This window comes from Octopus bimaculoides, chromosome 8 (genome assembly GCF_046866305.1).
Source record: "Octopus bimaculoides isolate indiv1 chromosome 8, ASM4686630v1, whole genome shotgun sequence".
NCBI classification, from domain to species: domain Eukaryota; kingdom Metazoa; phylum Mollusca; class Cephalopoda; order Octopoda; family Octopodidae; genus Octopus; species Octopus bimaculoides.
Genome location: NC_142935.1, coordinates 2,754,411 through 2,775,647, shown reverse-complemented (window position 1 = coordinate 2,775,647; position 21,237 = coordinate 2,754,411). Strand labels below are relative to the sequence as shown.

The 21,237-nt window shown below is 38.1% G+C and overlaps 1 protein-coding gene across 3 annotated transcripts in view; it reads right to left on the bottom strand.

Annotated features, from left to right (window-relative positions):
• The window catches only part of LOC106872605 (high affinity copper uptake protein 1), a 121,218-nt gene that overhangs the window by 57,709 nt on the left and 42,272 nt on the right, over positions 1–21,237 (bottom strand). Inside the window, exon 1 of one of the 3 annotated variants that reach the window (XM_089356024.1) lies at positions 18,437–18,915. The exons of the other annotated variants lie outside the window; for them this stretch is intronic. The gene's annotated coding sequence lies outside the window, so the exon portion shown is untranslated. Of the gene's footprint in view, positions 1–18,436; positions 18,916–21,237 lie in introns of those variants that run through there. 3 annotated transcript variants of the gene reach the window in all.

Here is a 21,237-nt window from a genome sequence, read left to right as displayed (position 1 = left end):
CTTGGGATATCCCAGAAACAGCTGTAAGACCTCAAGTTCACCTTACACTAATTAGATATCCTAAATGACATGAGATACCTATCCTGCCTTGGTTTCTGTTGTCCTTTTTCCTCTAGTATATATATATATATATATATATATATATATATATATATATATATATATATATATATATATATATATAAACGATAAAAGGTCAGGAAGTATGAGAGGTGAATATGTTTATTTTAAGCACCTGTCAGACTTAGAATTTCACCGTTTCTATGGTACTACACGATTTTGTGACTCCATGTATTATATATGTGTGTATGTATATATATATATATATATATATATATATATATATATATATATATATATATATATATATACATACATAGATATATCTACGCACGCAGACACTTGCATACACACACAGACACACACACACAAATAAACACACACAAACACACACACACACACATATATTCTTTTAGCTCGCATTTCGAAACATTGCTACTGTATTGTGAATAAAAGAAAAAAAATGCAATTCTTAAATGCAAATTCTCACAGAAATAACTTCTAAGAGACATTGAGCATTTCGGTGAATTCATTTCCGCAAAAACAAAAACAAAACAAAACAAAACAAAACAAAACAAAACAAAACAAAACAAAACAAAACAAAACAAAACAAAACAAATAATAATAATAATAATAATAATAATAAAAAAATAAAAAAAAAACGCTTTTGTATATTGTTAACAATAAGAACTGTCTCAGTTTTATTTCTATTTTAATTTTATAATTTCTGCTATGAATGAGTAGCAAAATTTGCATTAAAAAAATGAAAACAAAATTTTTAAAATGCCTATAAAATCTTTATGTGAGAATTTTCCTTTTAAAAAACCTATATCAGTAATTTAAACAAATCTCCATTGTTCGTTAACATACTTTTATTTGTCCGGTATATTTTTTACATTCGTCACACAAATATCAAATTTCATTTTTTCTTCTTCTTGAGAACGATATTACATTTGATCTCACTCCAAATATAATTAATCCCAGTTAAGTTCATAACTTTAAATCATTATGTTCAACAGAAGTCGTATTAGTTTCAAATAGCACTCCGTGTACGATACTTAACGCGGAGACATCGCGTAGTGCCAAATACTACAGGATCCGTGCTGTAGTATTGATTCGTCCGATCAATGGAACAGCCAGCTCGTTAAATTAACGGACAAGTTGCTGAGTACTCCACAGACATGAGTACCCTTAATGAAGTTCTCAGGGAACTTCAGCGTGACACAGAATGTGACAAGGCCGACCCTTTGAAATATAGATATTATTTTTGCCAGCTGGAGCAACATGGAATAAAGTGTCTTGCCCAAGGACACAAAGCACCGCCAGGAGTCGAACTTGCAACAATGAGAGATCCAGTTGATCCGATCATCGGAACAGCCAGCTCCTGAAATTAACATGCAAGTGGCTGAGCACTCCACAGACACGCGTACCCTTAACAGAGTTCTCAGGGAGATTCGGGGTGGCACAGAATGTGACAAAGCTGATCCTTTTGAAATACAGTCACAATTTGTTTTCTCTAGCTGAGAGGATTGCAACAACGTGAAATAAAGTGTCTTGCTCAAGGGGGTATCGCGCCACCAGGAATCGAACTCAAGGACTTATGATCATCAGCTGAATAGCCAAGCCACTAACGCACGCGCTTTCACGGAAGCTCTGTCCACTCTGTCCAAACTAAAGCAGCCGATCACCCCCAGCCGCTAACTCTGCAACATATGGATCTTGAAAGACTTGCTTCTTCAACGTTAATCAGTGTTTTTAAGGCAACAGCGACAGATGCAAAACTGTTAAACAAAGAAGCCGTCATCAACGCGAATAGGAAACAAGAAACACGAAAATAAATAAATAATCAGACTGCGACTTCTGAAGGACCTGCAGCAAAATGTGTGGGAGTGTGTGGGGGGGGGGGGGGGCTTGACGTACAAACCATGTTCAGGAGAATTATGACATCAGTGCATAAATAATTCAAACACAGTATCTTCCTCGGAACAAAATAACAGAGTTAACAATATATATATATATATATATATATATATATATATATATATATATATGTATATACACAAGATACATATATATATATGATATATATATATTATTATTAGCTTGCGGGGACGTAAACACACTGACACTGGTTGTCAAGCGGTGGTGGGGACAAACACACACACATATACATACATATGTATATATATATATATATATATATATATATATATATATATATATACATACATACATACATCAAAGCAGTTTATCATGGACGAATAGACGGATTACTACGTCCGACTTTGAAGGCTATGCGTTTGCAATCCAGGAACAGGAACAGAAAGTACCTGATGCACAAAAGAGATAGAGATGCGGGAAACGCCGTAAAATGTGACAACCGATGCAGACTTTGTGGAGTTCACACTGATGACGTCACCCACATCATAAGCAGTTGCCCGAAAATGTCATCATGGTTTTATCTACCAATGAAGCATAACGTTGTAGCTAGGAGACTCTATAATGAAATCCGTCGGAAGGATAAACCCGAAGATAAAGAAATAAGAACCCACAATATGGTAGAAGCCATAGCCACTCATAATAAAAAGGAATTCTGGTGGAATGTACCAGTGAAGACCTCGATAAAATGTAAGCACAACAGACCTGATATAATGATTTGGGATAGAGAAGAGAAACTGTGCACAGTTGTGGAAATCAGCTGCTTAGCGGATGTTAACATAAAGCTGAAGATCAGTGATAAAGAGAACATCTATGCCGAACTATTATGAATTCTGTAGTTACTCTATCCAGATTACAAATTCAAGTTTATACTTGTAATTATTGGGACCCTGGGATATGTAACACATTGTCTAAATACCAATCTTGAGAAATTAGGCTTCTCAAAACCTGAAAGGAGAATGCTAATTCGAAGACTACACATCAAATCAATCACTGGAACTATAAAAATCTGTAAAACTTTCCAGAAGTTTATCATTTAAATATATATGAGCATGTCTGGATATGTAACTATATGCATGAGAATATATACATAAAACATACAAATCTGCACATACATACATACATACAAACAAACAAAAAAACCCTTGTTGTTGATGTTGAAATTCCAATGAAGGAACCTTGGACCTAGTTTAGAAACTTGTTCTTTCTCTATTGGCAAAAAAATCTTGAAATAATGACATACATACATATACATGCATATATATATATATATATATATATATATATATATATATATATATATATATATATATATATATATATACATGCATGCGTGCGTGTGTGTGTGTAACGTTTTAAACAAATAACATTGTAAAATTGTTTGAAGGAAGTCAAGGTAAAAAATCTAACAAACTGGAAGCTGTTACAAAATTCTTTCTATCAGCATATCAAATATATTGACAAGTGTTTGTGCTGTCAGCTCCAGTAAAAAATATGTAATATATTTTATAGGGAATCGAACTGCGCGTACGCACCATTAAGCGCTGTCAAGTTCCCTTCTCAGATCACCTTACATTCCCTCAACACAACTAAGACTAGCATTACAATATACTGAAATGTCTTGGGTTTCTTATTTCCTCTCACTAATGCCATTTTTTTTTTTTTTTTGCCGTAAATCAATCGGTTGATTACTGCTGTTACAAGTCGAATATATTGCTGTCATGTAATAATAATATATTGGACTTTATTTGACCCAAGGACACTTACAATGATAAATGTGTCATGACGCCCGTGAAGATCATTAAACTTTGTGAACCATACTTTAAACAATTCCGACCTTATCATTTATCATGTCTAAACATGGTGACACGTCAATTAAAAGGAACATACCAACACAAGTGAGCCGCCCACACCTCGAATTTGTTTCCTCATAACTTTCAGAGAAATGGGTAGTTCTTTATGAAAATTTTACAAAAACCTTTCAGATGGTGTAGATTATGATTATATCGGAATTTAATGTGAGAAAAACATTGGTGGGCGTTCGCACACACATACTGGCACACATCACATTCTTTTCAAAATTTCAAGTTCCATTTTGTAATTATATACGTGATGTGTGTCAGTGTGTATGTACGCGTGCTTACCAATTTCTGTTCACAAGAAATTCCGAGCTCAGATCTAACGTAATGCCTAAAAGGTTTACAAAGGTGAGGTTGCTCTCGATTGCTATCTTGAGCCCCATGGGGCTAACGTTGATAATTAGGTCCTTCCCAAGCCTATCAAGAATACACCCGTTAACTCCACTTACAGACCCAACCGCAAACCATACGAGAGGCTGTCGTACATTAATACAACCTCCTCCTGCCACCCACCTATCGTGTTCAGGAACCCAGTGAATGGTATCAGCAAGAGAATCTGGAACTTGTCCTCAAATCAAGAGATTTTCGACGCTGCAGCCCCTTATTACAACGAGGTCCTGGCGTCCAGTAGGTTTAAGGACCATATCTTCAATATGCCGGACCCTGGCACACAGAAAACGAAGCGCCACCATAATGTAGTTTGGTTTGCCCCACCCTTTTCTCTCAATGTTAAAACATGCGTGGAAAGAACGTTACTTAGATTGGTGGACAAACACTTCACAAAGTCACACAAATACGGACGCTTGTTTAATAGACGCAACTTAAGGGTATCCTTCAATTGTGCACCCAACATTAGGAAAATTTCTAGTGAGCACCCCTAAGCTGCGAGCAGAGGCAGGATACTAGTGTAGGGTATACAATGATGTCCAGTGGCGGGTCGATGCGAAGCTAAGGGAGGGGGGGTGAGACCGAGGTGGTAGCTGCTTCTGGCAGCCAGAGTAACAGCATAAGAGGCGATGATGCACCCACCGACAACAGCAATAACAACAATGGTAGCGGCGACGGCGACAGCAGCGCTTCGAGCAGCAGAAATAACAAAAAGCAACAGTTACAGCGGCAGCAGCAGCAGCAGCAACATGGCGGTCGAAAAAGGCCGCTAGGCCAGCAACAGCAGAACCACCGGAAGCACGTCCAGGAACATCAGCACCGGGCTGCGACTGCTAGCAACAACAGCGACATCAGATCTGGAGTTAACGAAAGAAACATCGGCGGCGGAAGCATCTAATTAATACACAGGACACAGAAATGATATCGGTTAAACTGCGTTTAAAAGCAACGTCTGAACAACCAGCCATAAAGTCCCCTTTTGGGATTCCAGAAAGGCGCAGAATCGCGTGAGGGGTTTAAAAGAGGAAGGAACCCCATACATAATTAAATAGAAGCTCCTTGAACAACCAGGGGGCTTATACAAATGAGAGTAAACGATGTAAGCTTTGCTTGGCTGAGAGGGGCAAGAATCCTAAACAACTCGCTTGACCCTGGGACCTTTTCAATCTACAGGAAGGAGGTATTCAGTCAATTCCTCCCACCCCGCCTCGTCTAAAACGTTTCCTACTTCAGACTTGGAATTCCCCATTCACTGAATACTTCCATCACAGCTCCATGACTGGAGCCGACGTAAGGACGATAGCTCCGTCCCGCAGCACGAGTAATTATTCCTTTTGTTTTCAAAACCAACTGACCGTTACGAATTTCTTCCTCCAGTTCGAGGGGTTATGCGTCTTCAGCCATTGGAACCTGTCCAGTCGCCTATATTATTAAGCGCTTTACAGGTGTAAAACCAATGTTCACTCTGTTATGATTAGCCATAACTTTTAAGTTCTTCAAATATTTGCGTGTGTGTGTGTGTGTGTGTGTGTGTGTGTGTGTGTGTGTGTGTGACCACAGCTTGACAACCGCTGTTTTTATGTTTACGCCCCTGCAATCCAGCGGCTCAGCAAAAGAGACCGATAGATTAACTACCAGACTGTATAAGGAATAAGTACTGGGTTTGATTCGTTCGACTAAAATTCTTCATTGTGCCCCAGCATGGCCGCAGTCTAATGACTGAAACAAGTAAAAGATAAAAGCTATTCTTATAATTACATATCATTAGGAACTGTATTATAAACAAAATTGTTAAAATATTTTGTGCATTTTAGAAGTATAAACAGCTTATTACACATAAATGTTAACAACAAAATCTTTATATGGGCCACCAAGGGCCATACGAAATCTAGTTGCGAACCCTGGCATTAAAAGGCTAAAGAAAATGGATTATAACACGGCTCTGTGTTAATCGAGGGGAAGATTATTAGATATTATAATATTTCCAACGTGTAAATTCAGCAGACGAGATTAGACTTCGCAGGAAGGGAAAAGCGTGAAGTGTTGTGGAAATGATCTAACAAGGACATACATCACGTTTAAAACAAATGAATGACAAGGTGAACGTTTGTGGACATATTGCAATATTATATTCGCTCCGTCTTCATGCATTCACAGATATTCAGAATTATCCGATTTTATTAAATACGCTAGAATAGTTTGATTATTATGAAGAAAATTGATAGAAATCGATAAACAACTGCCCTGACACATCTACAGAGAAACTTGCATTCCTCGAAGACATCCATCCGTCCGCTCAATAACAGTTGCTTACAGTTCATGTCTCTTTTGAAGCTGTCGACTCTGTTAAACATTTATTTAATCTGCTGCTGCTGCTGCTGTTGCTGCAGCTCGTAGTGAAGGAGGAGTGGTGGGAGGAGGCGGTGAAGTAAACTACTGCTGCTGCTGCTGCTGTTACTACTATTACTACGATGATATGGCGAGAGAAGACGAGGTACACTGTTACCACAACTATAAGAGAAGTAAAGGAAGGTATGAGGAAATGTCCGTTGCTGCTATGGAAGCAGGAGTAGGAGGAAGGGGAGAGAAGAGGAAAGTAGGAGGCCATCACTTCTGATCATTTCTTGAAAAATTTCTAGATTTCGCCGGTTTGTTTGATGCTTTTTTATTTTCTTTTTCGATTTCTTTTTTATTTATTTGACTCCTCCGGGTGGGCATGACAACATGGCTGGTAATTACATTCCGATATTTCACTTTACTCTTAGCTATTTACCATTTCCATCGATAATCCGATTGACGACGACGGAGTTCTACTGAAAACTTTCTCCAGAAATATTTCAATACTTCAAAGATGGAGGTTTGGGAATTTCTTGGTCGTATTTCGCTTTAGTTCTTTAGGTTCCTATCTTATAAGGGTTACCTTTTTGCCTTCCATTCATCGTGTGAGGGAGGTGGGACGGTATAGCATGTACCCCACCAATATATTTCTGACAACCCAATCACTGACACAACACACACACACACACACACGCACGCACGCGCGCGCGCCATCTTATTGCCAGTGAAAAAGGTGAGAACGGATGACCGAATTTTGTTAAATACCGGTTAATGAACCTCAAGATCAGAGGTTGCTATAAGGCATCGGGGTTCCTCTGATGGATAGCTTAAGGGGTTACATAATGGTCCTTTGGGTGCCTGCCTTCTCATGTCACTTTGTTGTGTGCGGGAGAGGAGAGAATGGCTGTAGGTGCGATTCAGACACGAAGAACTGCAGAAATCGCAATGGTATTCAAACCGTAAAACTCCATACATATTGGGTTTCAAATTCTGGCACAATTGCGGGGGTGGGGAAAGTCAATTACATCGACCCCAGTGCTTAACTGGTACTTATTTTATCGACCCCGAAAGGATGAAAAACAAAGTCGACCTCGGCGGAATTTGAACTCAGAACGTAAAGAAGGACGAAATACCGCTAAGCATTTTGTCCGGCATGCTCGTCGCCTTATAAGGTTCCATATGTATTAGGGGTTAATATAATAGAGGCCATTAAGGCTCCACATAATATATGGTATTAGGGGTTTTTATATCATATTAAAAGTTATATATGTGATATTAGGGTATGGTATTAGGGATTTTTATATGATGCTAGGGTTTACAGATATGATATTCGGAGTTCATGTGATATATTGCACAAGCTCATATTATAGTAATAAGGGACTGTGATATATGATACTAGGGATTAATGTATGGTGTTAAGGGCTCATGTTATGGTACGAGGGATTCATAGAATGGTTGGGGGTTCAAATATGGTATTAGGGGTTCGTTTGATATATCGGTGTTAGGCAGCAAAGATTTTTCCTTGCTCACTTTTATGATGAAAAAGCACAATAATATAATCAAGTTTCGTTATTTTTTAGATTAATTTCCATTTGTTTATCGATTTATTTGATATAAAATAAAATATTTAAATAGCAATTCAGTTTTTGTGCCTTTTCTCACCTAAGGTCATTAACTTTGGGTAATGACATAAATCTGCTACAATAAAAATATAACAAAATATATGTTGGTTCTATATTTAAGAGATGAGGAATTATGTACATTATTCCGAACCTAGATTCCCATTCCTAAGGTATTTTTCGATGTTATTGAGTGAGAGAGCAGTGCATGCCATCAAAGTGACACTGGGGTAAAATATACGAAGCCCAATATACCCATCATGACTACCCGTCTGATAAGGGTACACCAGGCACATGCATCACAACCATATGTGCACGACATGGTGATCTCATATCAAAATAAACAGCGCATGACCTCGCAGGTGGGGCCCAGTTAGAATTTTCTTCCGGTCGAGTAGCCCATCCCGCTCAAAAGGTCCATGAATAAGGTTTGTTTAAGGATGTTGAGCAAAACACCCATGTTTCCAAAGGTGAATTATTCAAACACCAAAGAATTCCTCTCAACACATGGCTATAATGCTCCCCGACTACTTCTGCTCATGATCAGAGATGCACATATCGTCAGCCACTAAGGGACATGCTCAACTGGTTAAGGTCAAACAACTGACAAGCAAATCTGTGGTATTAAGCAGAATATTTGCTGTAGCCCATCTTTTATGCCAAGACAAAACAATGTACATGATAAGATTATTATTATTATTCAGGTCGCTGCCTGGAATCGGACTCAGAATCTTGGGGTTAGTAGCCCGCGCTCTTAACCGCTACGGGCATATGGCGTAGTGGTTAAGAGCACGGGCTACTAGCCCCAAGATTCCGAGTTCGATTCCAGGCAGTGACCTGAATGATAATAATAATAATGAAAATTACTCTTTTACTCTTTTACTTGTTTCAGTCATTTGACTGTGGCCATGCTGGAGCACCGCCTTTAGTCGAACAAATCGACCTCAGGACTTATTCTTTGTAAGCCTAGTACTTATTCTATCGGACACTTTTGCAGAACCGCTAAGTTACGGGGACGTAAACACACCAGCATCGGTTGTCAAGCGATATTGAAGGACAAACACAGACACACACAAACACACACACACACATATATATATATATATATATATATATATAGATGTACATATATATACAACGGGCTTCTTTCAGTTTCCGTCTACCAAATCCACTCACAAGGCTTTGGTTGGCCCGAGGCTATAGTAGAAGACACTTGCCCAAGGTGCCACGCAGTGGGACTGAACCCAGAACCATGCGGTTCGTAAGCAAGCTACTTACCACACAGCCACTCCTACGCCTAATAATAACAACAACAACAACAACAACAACATAGAAAAATACCTTAGGAATGAGAACCCAGGTTCGAAATTTCCCCAAGACACCCGAAGAAGGCTGGAGGGTATATCAGCCGAAATGTTGTGTTAACAACAAACAAGATGAGGACAAATATCCGTCAAATGTAAATAATGTAAATAATGTAAAATATATATTTTTTTTTTTAAATTAGAAACAAACATAATAAAAAATATTTTGGGACACAGATGAATGTGTTCAAAATATAAACTATAAAATAGAGAATGTATTGTATAGGTGGTGGGGGGGGGGGTCATACCACAACCCCGTTGTGATTATTGGTTGAGAAAGTTCCACGTCACTTCACTCCGTTAACATTCATGGGGAACACTAATTTGATCGAGTAGTTTAGTCTGACATGGTCTAAATCACATCAATTGAAAATGGTTCTTGCTAGCTCAGTCTAGCTAGCCGCAAAGATGTACAGCGAGCATATATATCTCAGTAATGTTAACATCATTGGAACTTACTAGGGGCTGTACTAATCTGCTGACCTGAGTTCAGTTCTTCCGAATGTCCTGGTTGAAGTTACTGGGACACCATTCCAGTGAATTATTCCAGTTTGATTGCCTTTTCTTCATATCCATAGAAAAAGTTCAGCTAAAAACTACAAAATGATAAAACACTCGGCTGTTTTACAGTGCCGCTGCTTACGACGATTGAATGTTTCTAAATGTCAGTATTCGTTTCAAACTAACTTTTACTAGATTCGTAATATAATAACTCTACGGAACAGAATCACACAGTTAATGGAAATGTATGTAACTCCTAACATATATGCTAAACACCGTACTCTTTCATCTGCCCACTCACTCTCTCTCTCTCTATATATATATATATATAATACAAATAATATATGAGTATATGCATATATACGTACATGTATGTACATACCTACTTCTACATGTATATATAGATGCATATCTGGGTACAGGGCGTTACAAAAAAAAACGTGGAAAAAATGATAAACAGAGTACAGAAAACACAGGCCACATAGAGAACATTCCCTTCATCAGCTGCCACCATTCTAAAACTAAGCGTTTCGAAAAGAGTTAGGGCAGGACGCATTGTTATACGCGTGAGCGCACGTACACACACGCGCATGTGTGTGTGTGTGTGCGTGTGTGCGCGTGCGTGTGTGTGTGTACGCACAGGCAGACAGACAGACAGATAGATTGATTGACGGACATACAAATGCACATAAATGATACTGAACTACAAAAAATAACCAAGACGATTGGTTTCATATTGATAATGACTGTATTATGTCAACTGTCGAAATAAAACCATTGGTCCCAGTTTTTTTTTTTTTTAATTCCATTCACGAATATATTCTCTACATTCCGAGTTTCGTTCATTCCAGCTTTTAACTATTAACGCCAGTGTGTAAAGTGTTTCGCCCTAACCACTAAGCCATGCACATATATGAACGCGCTCCACTGGAAAAGGACAAGTACACAATTTATTCTCGTCAGAAAGGAATAAATCTTTTTTCTCTTGTCAAGTACCAAAACTAAGCACCACCAATTTCATGGTTGTTGAGCACCATAACCAATGAGGTTCTTCTCTCTCTTATTATTATTATTATTATTATTATTTCTTCTCTTCCAGACAAACAGAACAGGAAGCGGAATCAATGCCTGTCAAGGACACAGTCGGAAGACAAGCTCATGATTTTCTAGTCTTACTTCATCAACTGTTAGCAATCCTTTCCTGCATATCCAATCTACAATAATTATCAATGGTTTTCATATATTTCAGGTATATTCAGATCAGTTTGTTTCCAAGATCAATGACGAAACCCATTCGCAAACAGCTTGCCCTTTTGCAAACTGACGTTTAACAGATAGTAGTAATTATTTTAATTATTAGCTGGAAATGAAACACTCGTCATCTTAACAACCATTTTCAAACACGGCTGTCTGGTCTGGTAAATAAATATATTTATTATCATGACGAAATATCGATAATATACCCCACTGTTTTGAAACTCTATTATTTGGTATAACACAAACGCACAATTATATAGGAGTGTGTCTATGCATACATTATACGTGTGTATATGTGTGTTTATACTTGTTTATATGAGCATATGTGTTTAATATAGGTGCATGTCTCTTTGTCTGTGTACATACTAGTGTGTGTGTGAGTACTTATATATATGTGTGTGTGTATCTATACGTGTGTATATGCTGTTTACATATTCCATATAAGCTTATACGTATGTTCATATACGCATTTATATGTGCATATATATGTGCGTGTGTGTGTTAATATATGTATCTATATATGCATAGATGTGTGTATATGTGACTATATGTGCTTATACGTTTGTGTGTGTCTATATATATGTATCGATGCGTGGAGGCGCTATGGCTCAGTGGTTAGGGCAACGGACTCGCGGTCATAGGATTGTGGTTTCGATGCCCAGACCGGGCATTGTAAGTATTTATTGAGCGAAAACATTTGAATCTCCACGAGGCTCTGGCAGGGGGATGACGAACCCTGCTATATTCTTTGACCCCAACTTTCTCTCACTCTCTCTTCCTGGTTCTGTTGTACCTGTATTTCAAAGGGGCCAGCTTTGTCACACTCTGTTTCACGCTGAATCTCTCCAAGAACTACGTTAAGGGTACACGTGTCTGTGGAGTGCTCAGCCACTTGCACGCTAATTTCACGAGCAGGCTGTTCCGTTGATCGGATCAACTGGAGCCCTCATCGTCGTAACCGACGGAGTGCCACGATGTATCTATGTAATTATATTCTTTTTTCTTTTAGTCAGGAGAATGGATGAGGTGTGAAGCACCAGGAGCCATTATAGCGCCTCTGAGAGTGGAGATGTGGAGAGGGCGAGGGAGGTATCCTCAATCCAGTCACCTCGCCCGGATGCTTGCAATGTGGTGGACTTTGTTAAAGAGAGCCAAGGTGCCAGGCAGTTGTGTTAAAGTGGAGACGGATCAAGTCCACCACACATGTTAGGCTTTTGGTAGGAGTTGAACTCAGAAGGCAAAGAATTGGAAACCCTACCACAAGGTATGGTTTCCGAACTTCCAATCCAGCCCCAATTCATTGATGCATTTGAAACAAGACGGCGAAGACTTGGAGGCAGTATCTGTTCCAAAGTTCTGTCCAACGTCCAACGTCCAGTGTGGGGGGGGTGAGAGGGAGAGAGAGAGAGAGAGGGGGGAGCACAGTGGATGGACAGTTTCCCAAAGATCTGTGATCGATAAGTCACTGAGTAATCAATAGGTCACATGCTTAACTTTTTCAACCATCTCATCCACTCTATTTAAAGACAACACTTGCCGTACAAATGACATGCACACACACACACACACACACACACACACACACAAACACACACACATACACACACACACACACACACACACACACACACACATATATACACGCATACATATATACATACATATTCATGCACAAACATTGTATGTATATATTACCGTTATTTCATTTTAAATGCAGTTTTCATGATGTTATCAGTCATAAAATTATTTCCCAGACTTTTTGCCACTTCCTGCCGAAAGCATCGACTCAATGCCAGCCAAAACTTCGAAGTCCCAGACAAATCAATATTATTCATAGATTTTACTCTACTAAATGTATAATCTGTAAATGTTTTGTTGTTTTCCAGCAATGCGTGTAAATGTGTATGTATGTATGTATGTATGGATAGATGTATGGATAGATAGATGTATGTATGTATATGTAGTTGACCAGCGGATGTAAATGTACAATCGAAAATCCAAGAAAAAGAGAATGCTTATGGCGACGCAATGCGGAACTTACAGCCCTTGTACTCTAACTATGAATTCTCATTTGTACCTATCATCATAGGTTCATTAAATTATGCACCAACAAATTGTACAAAAACCTAGAAATACTCATTTCAAAAAAAAATTGATGTGGATTTTCCAAATCAAATTTATTAGTAGCAGAGTTAAGATTTGTAAAACACTCCAAAAATCTTCCATCTGAGATTCTTATGTGAAGAGATGCACAGACTTGGATGTCTGCAACGACAGCTCAATCAATACACGAACTCAAGCAAATATTTACAAACACCAGGAACTCTCTTAACTAACTATATATGCACATATAAACATATATATATACACATATACATATATACACACACACACACACACACACATACATACATATATATATATATATATATATATATATATATATATATATATACATACATACATTTCATACACATATATATACACATATATACACACACATATATATATATATATATATATATATATATATATATATATTCTTTTATTCTTTTACTTGTTTCAGTCATTTGACTGCGGCCATGCTGGAGCACCGCCTTTAGTCGAATCAAATTGACCCCAGGACTTATTCTTTGTAAGCTTAGTACTTATTCTATCGGTCTCTTTTTGCCGAACCGCTAAGTCACGGAGACCTAAACACACCAGCATCGGTTAAGCGATGTTGGGGGGGACAAACACAGATACACAACATATACACACATATATACATATATACGACAGGCTTCTTTCAGTTTCCGTCTACCAAATCCACTCACAAGGCTTTGGTCGGCCCGAGGCTATAGTAGAAAACACTTGCCCAAGGTGCCACGCAGTGGGACTGAACCCGGAACCATGTGGTTGGTAAGCAAGCTACTTACCACACAGCCACTCCTGCGCCGCATATATACACATATATACGGTGTTGGTTCCTTTACGCCCCGTAACTTAGCTAAGTTACCTTCTTTCGACAAAAGAAACCGATTACATAAACTACCAGACTTAAAAGACAAGCCCTCTGGTCGACGCGTCCGACCAAACCCTGCAAGGTGCTGCTTCAGCATGGCCGCAATATAAAAGATAACGATGAGCAGAAGACTGCCCCCCCCCCCACGGGGCAGCTTTTCCTGTAGTCTAACCAATTCGTTGTTCTTTTACTGTTTGAAGTTACAGTAATAAAAGGCAATCAGATTTACGTTAAAGACTTATTTCTTGATTAACTCTAAAGTTAGCTCAAATAAAATAAAATGAAATAAGATGAGATGAAATGAAATAAATCAAGGAATACTTCAAAGATTGGTAATGGCTGAGAAGAATAGAAAAATAAAACAAGTGTTCCGATTTTTAGTCGGGCCATTCAAATAATAAACGTATCTTAGCCTAACTAAAATCTAATTAAAGCTTAAACCAAGATAACAAAATGAAATTTATGGTCGTTAGAACGAGGCTATGGAAGAGGAAATGTTTAAATGTGTTTCAGATAACGAAATCCGCCGTGAATAAATGACGTTAACACGTGATAAACATTTCAAACACGATCTTTAAAACAGAAGAGAGTGTCTGGTTTAAGAAGCACCTAACGTCGCTCTTGTGGTGTGAGATAGGCTAGTTTATTAAAAATCTATTGAACGAGAGAGTTGAGCAATTATAAATCAGTCGAAGAAGAATTGGTTGCTCCTATTGTAAGTTCAGGCACTGTACGGTTGCGTAGTGTTTTGGGTGTAGAGAGTGGGGGAGGAACTCTTCGCTCGCTCCTATATCTGACATCAACCACATACGAAGTCTCTTATTTCTTCAGCAAGTAATTTTTTTTTTCATCTAAACATAGCAAAGCCTCACTGTGGGTGAAATAGGAATGTAAGCACTTTTTGATGCTATTGATGTGCGAGGAAAAAAAGCGAGAGGGCGAGTCTCGGGACCGACCGTTTCACGGCCGGTTGGCCGCTCCGTTTTTTAGACACAGTGTATGGTAGGACTAATTATTCAATTTAATTTTCTTTCAGAACTGATGGATATAATTTGAGGGAGGTTTCACGGCTATTTCTATTAAGTAGAACCAATACTTAAAGGCGTTTTTATTGATTTGTACTTAGAGTAAGCAACAACATCATTAACGAGTCAACGAGGGTAACTCTACTGAGTCGTTTCATTTGTCAGAAATAGAAACCAAATCTTCCTTAAACCACACTATACCGACCTAAGTGTACAGTAGAGTACCAATATATGAAGGATTCTCAGAAACGAAAAATTGAATAACGAACGGATGTTTTTCAGAAAGTCAAACTCGCTTACCGATCTGAAATTTGAACAACAAACTACCAGAAGACTACGCACGCATATTATTGGTTGGGAGAGCGTTTACAAACGGTTTGTTAGAGTGTATATATGCACATTTCAAGTAAAATGCAAATTTTCATATTTGATATAGAATATATTTCTCATATGTGTGCGCTTTTCCAAAAGGGAAAAGCGAGCGAGCACGCACGCACGCGCGCGCACGCACACACACACACACACACACACACATTCATACATACATACAAATATATCTACATATATGTACATATTTATGTACTTGCTTTTCATTGATGGGCAAAGTAAATCTTATTTCAAACTTTTATGTGGAGTTTGGATGTAATGAACAATTCGGTTAACGAAGGGGGATCTGGAAAGAGTTATGTTTGTAAATAGGGACCCCACTGTGTATTGAATAATGTAGTCCGGGGCCATACTAATCCTGTAAATAAGGCGAGATGGTCACGCCTAGACCTGGCTCTAAACAATGTATTCCACGGCATTGAGGAATTAAAAGATATTTCTTTGGCTTGGAGCAGCAGGTTCAAATCACTCTGCATCTAAAAGTATTTTAAAGTTTATGGTTTCGGAAAGTGAAATTACGTCCGGACTGTACGGAGATTAGGGGTTAAAAAAAACAACAATTACTTTGACAAGGGGTGAGGAACAAAGCTAAGATCGATCGAATTTGTTGAACATCACCCTTCTTATACAACACATATTTAAAACGAAGAATCGATCTATTTTAGTTTGCTTCCGGTCATACGATAAAAATAAAATAAAACGCGCACGCCTCACCCCGCCACACACACACACACACACACACACACACTCCCGCATGATCACTCACGCAAACACATCTGCGACATGTTTTTTGTGAATGGTAGAGATAAAACAAAACAAAAATATTGTTTGAATAAAAATTAGGTCAAACGTTCCCCACCCCCACTTCATCAATCTTACTATATGTTCGTTTCTTCATTAGTCCTTGTATTCCACTTAGCAATAAAAATTAATTGCTTAATTATAATATATGCTTGAGTTCTACTTGAGAATAGTTATTCTCGTTCTTCTGAGAGAACATTTTTCTCATGTAACACAGAGACAAACAACATAAATTGGAAAGGGTCACATTTTTCACTTGATCCCTTTGTGGATATATTTCCAATATTAAAGATGAAATAAGCATTAGGTTCCCCATTTTAAAAGGAATTTAGATCAGACCCATATCAAACATTGCATGCTTTCAAAAAGGGCACTTCTGCAATGGAAGAGGCAAGAAATATTCGTTCTACGTTTGCAAATTAAGATTTAAGTGTCCGGACAAGTCAACAATTGTATGGTCAGCTTCACTCGAGAAATATTTCTCTCACAGAATCCCCTGAATCGGGATCAAATTCGGTCAATATTGAGTTTCTGAAAACCACAGTTAAGGAAAATCAAAAACAACCCAAAACAGTTTTCACAAAACAGATGCACTTGGATCATAAACCATCATGATTTAGGAAAAGTGTCTGAAATTAGTCAATGATGATGTTGTGGGGGGGAGGGGGAGTGTGTGTGTGTGGGGGGGGGGTGTTTATACAGAATAGATAGATTTATAGACAGATATACAGATATATATATATAAGGGATTTGATGTGAGTTGTCTCGCTTGTCTATGACTTGCTTCGTGGTGTTTTATTCCAGGAGCATTGAGAATATATTATAAAATGCAGCCGCACGACGAAATAAGAACACACATACCGTCTATATGTGTGTTCGATTCAGTTTGTGTGTGTGTACACACCACAAAACCTGGGAAATTGGCCTTATGCACCTATATAGCTCTTTAGTTTTTTCTTTATATAATCATTCTATTCTGTGACGATCGATGTCAAACAATTACTTCTCTCCAAGTTAGTTGCGGCCATAACACCTCAATACCTCACTAGAAGAGAGAACATCTATTTATAAAGAGAACCCACAGAGACCCCATAGATGAAAGAAATCCATGAACTGTCAGGATTCGCTCTAACTCAATCACCGTGTTGCTGGTTACCATGGCTGCCGAGAATTAAATTTTATTTTCGCTTTTTTTGCACCTCATTTAAAAATTTTCCTGCCATTTTGATGCAACTACCAGAATGTCGTTTTCACTTGTGCTTATATGTGTGTTTATATACGGATATATATATATTGCTTTTACATATGGATGTACATGCATTTATGAAAATATTGACTAACGCACAAAATAAAATTTTCTGTATATTTATCCATCTTCAAGCTCTCTCTCTCTCTCTCTTTCTCTTTCTCTATCTCTCTATCTCTCTATCTATCTCTCTATCTCTCTCCCTCGCTTTCGCTCAGCATATATGTGTGAGTGTATATATTACGCACGTCAATATGTATGCGTGTAAGCTTGGCAATGCAGAGAAACAGAACTCAAAACATGAGCTTATATATATATATATATATATATATTCTATATATATATATATATATATATATATATATATATATATATATATATATATATCGTCCAGGATATCATCTTGGGTGAGCAGAAGCATTGTTGAGGACGGGGAGGACCTTGATAGGAAGGTCGTTCTCCATAAAGTACTTTTTCACTGCTGGTCCGAAGATAAGGTTGACCCATTCGGTGACCCAGGCTTTAACGTTTGCCCACCACATGACCAGTACCTTCTCCTTCTGGATTTTGTGCGGCTTGAACGCTCGTGAGTTTTCGGAATACTAGACAAGTCTCCACTCGCATTGGCACAAAAGACGAAAGTTAGCCTACCTTTCAAAGGCTTGTAGCCTGGCATTTTATTCTCCTCTGCAATTATGTAGGTTCTTCTGGACATTTTTTTCCAAAAAAAAACAAGGCCAGTTCCATCGCAGTTGAATACCTGCTGCGCGATGTACATCTCGGCTGCGATGAGCTGACGGAATTTACTCACGAAATCTTCAGCTGCCTTCGTGTCAGAACTTGCTGCTTCTCCATACCTGACGACGCTATGAACACCAGTCCTCTTCTTGAAATTATCGAACCAGCCGCGACTGGCCTTAAATGCGTCTGCTGATGTCTCCTCCATCGATGTTCAGGAGATCCCCACACAGCGCTCGGGCTTTCTCGCAAATGATGGTCTCCGTAATCTCATCCCCTGCAAGTTGCTTTTCGTTGATCCACAAGAGAAACAATTTTTCCATCCGTGTGTGGACAGATGTGCGTTGCTTGGAGAGCCTGGAGACGACCTTTGCTGTTGTAACGGCCTTGATCTCGTCCTTTTTCTTCGGGATGGTGCAGACCGTCGATGTGCTTCGATCGTATTGACGTGCTATGTCCACTACATGCACTCCTCACTCATGTTTATCAATGATTTTTTTCTTCAATTCTATCGTTATCACCGTTTTCTTCTTCTCAGAACTGTCCTTTGCACAAACCTTCTCAGGACCCATGGCTAACACAGCTAATTATTATAAAATAATAACAAAACACACACAAAACTAAAAAAGAAAACACTGAGAAAAACACAACAGGGATGCTGCCACAACGAGATAAACACGTCAACTGAACGAGCGGAGGCTGCGTTTGTTGAGAGAGCGTGTGCGAGCTCAGCGCCGACTAGCGGCCGCTTCTATGAAACTCGCTCGTACTGCGGATTTCCAATCGTGCTTCAAGACAAATATTTGCACGGGTCTCGGCTCGTACAGCAAATTACTCGTACAATGGTGCTCGTACTGCGAGCTTCTACGTTATATATGTGTATGTGTGCTTATATATATATATATATATATATATATATATATATAATTGTGTGCGCGCGCGCGCTTTAGCAACTTGCTAGATAAGCCGTTACTGTATCTTCAAAGATGTACAATAAAATAAATAGTTAGCTATATATTTAGTTAGACAGATAAGTTAAACTGTCAGACGGAAATACCTTATCAGATACACATTACTAATAATCAATACTCAAATAGTTTTTACGATAATAGATTTTATATATATATATATATATATGTGTGTGTGTGTGTGTGTGTGTGTGTGTGTGTGTGTGTGTGTGTGTGTGTGTGTGTGTGTGTGTATACACACATATATACATGCATGCATACATACAGAAACACAAACATACATATATACAGGAATACATATTAATACGTATATGCTTAAAGTACACGCACACATACATACATACATACATACATACATATATATATACATACATATATATACATACATATATATATACATACATATATATATATATATATATATATATATATATACACACACACACAGATACATGTATGTGTCTGTGCAGACAGACAGACAGACAGACAGACAGACAGACAGGTAGATAGATAGACGAATTATACGCAAACATTTCATTTTTAATCTGTAGAAGTTACGGAGTAATTAAGCAACTCAATGCCCGTAAGTTCCATGCATACGTCTTATCATATACACATACATAAGTACATATATACATGCACACACATATATATACACGTATATACATATGTATATACACATATACATATATACATACATAAGAAGCTTGCTTCTAAACCATATGATTCCAGGTTCAGTCCCACTGCGTGACACCTTAGGCAAGTGGATAAATACGCACACACACACATACACACAGGGTTTCTACCAACCAAATTTACTGAGAGTGCATTGGTCGGCTTGGGGCTACAGTAGAAGTAACTTAAAATCTTTTACGTTTTAAAAAAATTCAAAGTGCGACGCTGTGGAATCGAACCTAGAACTACATGATTGCGAAACGAACTTCTTAACTACACAGCTGCTAAACTTGCCAACGTAATTAGGAATAAATTAGTCACAGAAGCTAATGTTATCGTTTTCTCACTACATATAAGTGTTCCTAATTAGATCGTATTTAAGACTCACCACATTAAATGCGTTAACACTAGCTTAATTTTCAAGTCTGAGATCGTTTAGAGATAAAATTGTTTTAGATCTTATTTCGTATTAGACACGATTGAATGCCTAAACTGGTTATCTATTGACCCAGCTATAATAATAAAGCTGGAACTTACTCGTCTGTTGAATGTGTTTTGTTTTAATCTCTATACCGTACTCTACATTATATAATCTACTATAGAATATATCTATAGGTTACAGAGAACAATTTATGTAAACAGATGTAAACAACTTGTCTTTTTATATATAATATGGAGCGCGATACCAGTGTTTTGTTAAGTGTGTATCTGTGTGTATTGTGTGTGTGTTTATATACTACACATATATATGGTATACATACATACATATGTATATATGTTTGTCATTATTCAGTTTATTTCAAAATTTCTTACCAATAGAGAAAGAACCGGTTTCTAACCTAGATGCAAGGTTCCTTCATTGGGATTCCAGCATCAACAACAGGGTATTTTTGTTTGTACGTATGTATGCAACCTAGTACAACCCCATCAAGCTTGTTTGGTGAGGAGGATTGCTGGACACCCAGCAGGACAAAAACTAAGATCTGTCAAAGGGCGGAAGATCTCATGAGCAGTCAACGGCCATCAAACAATATGTATGCATGTATATATGCGCAGGGACGTGGAAATACT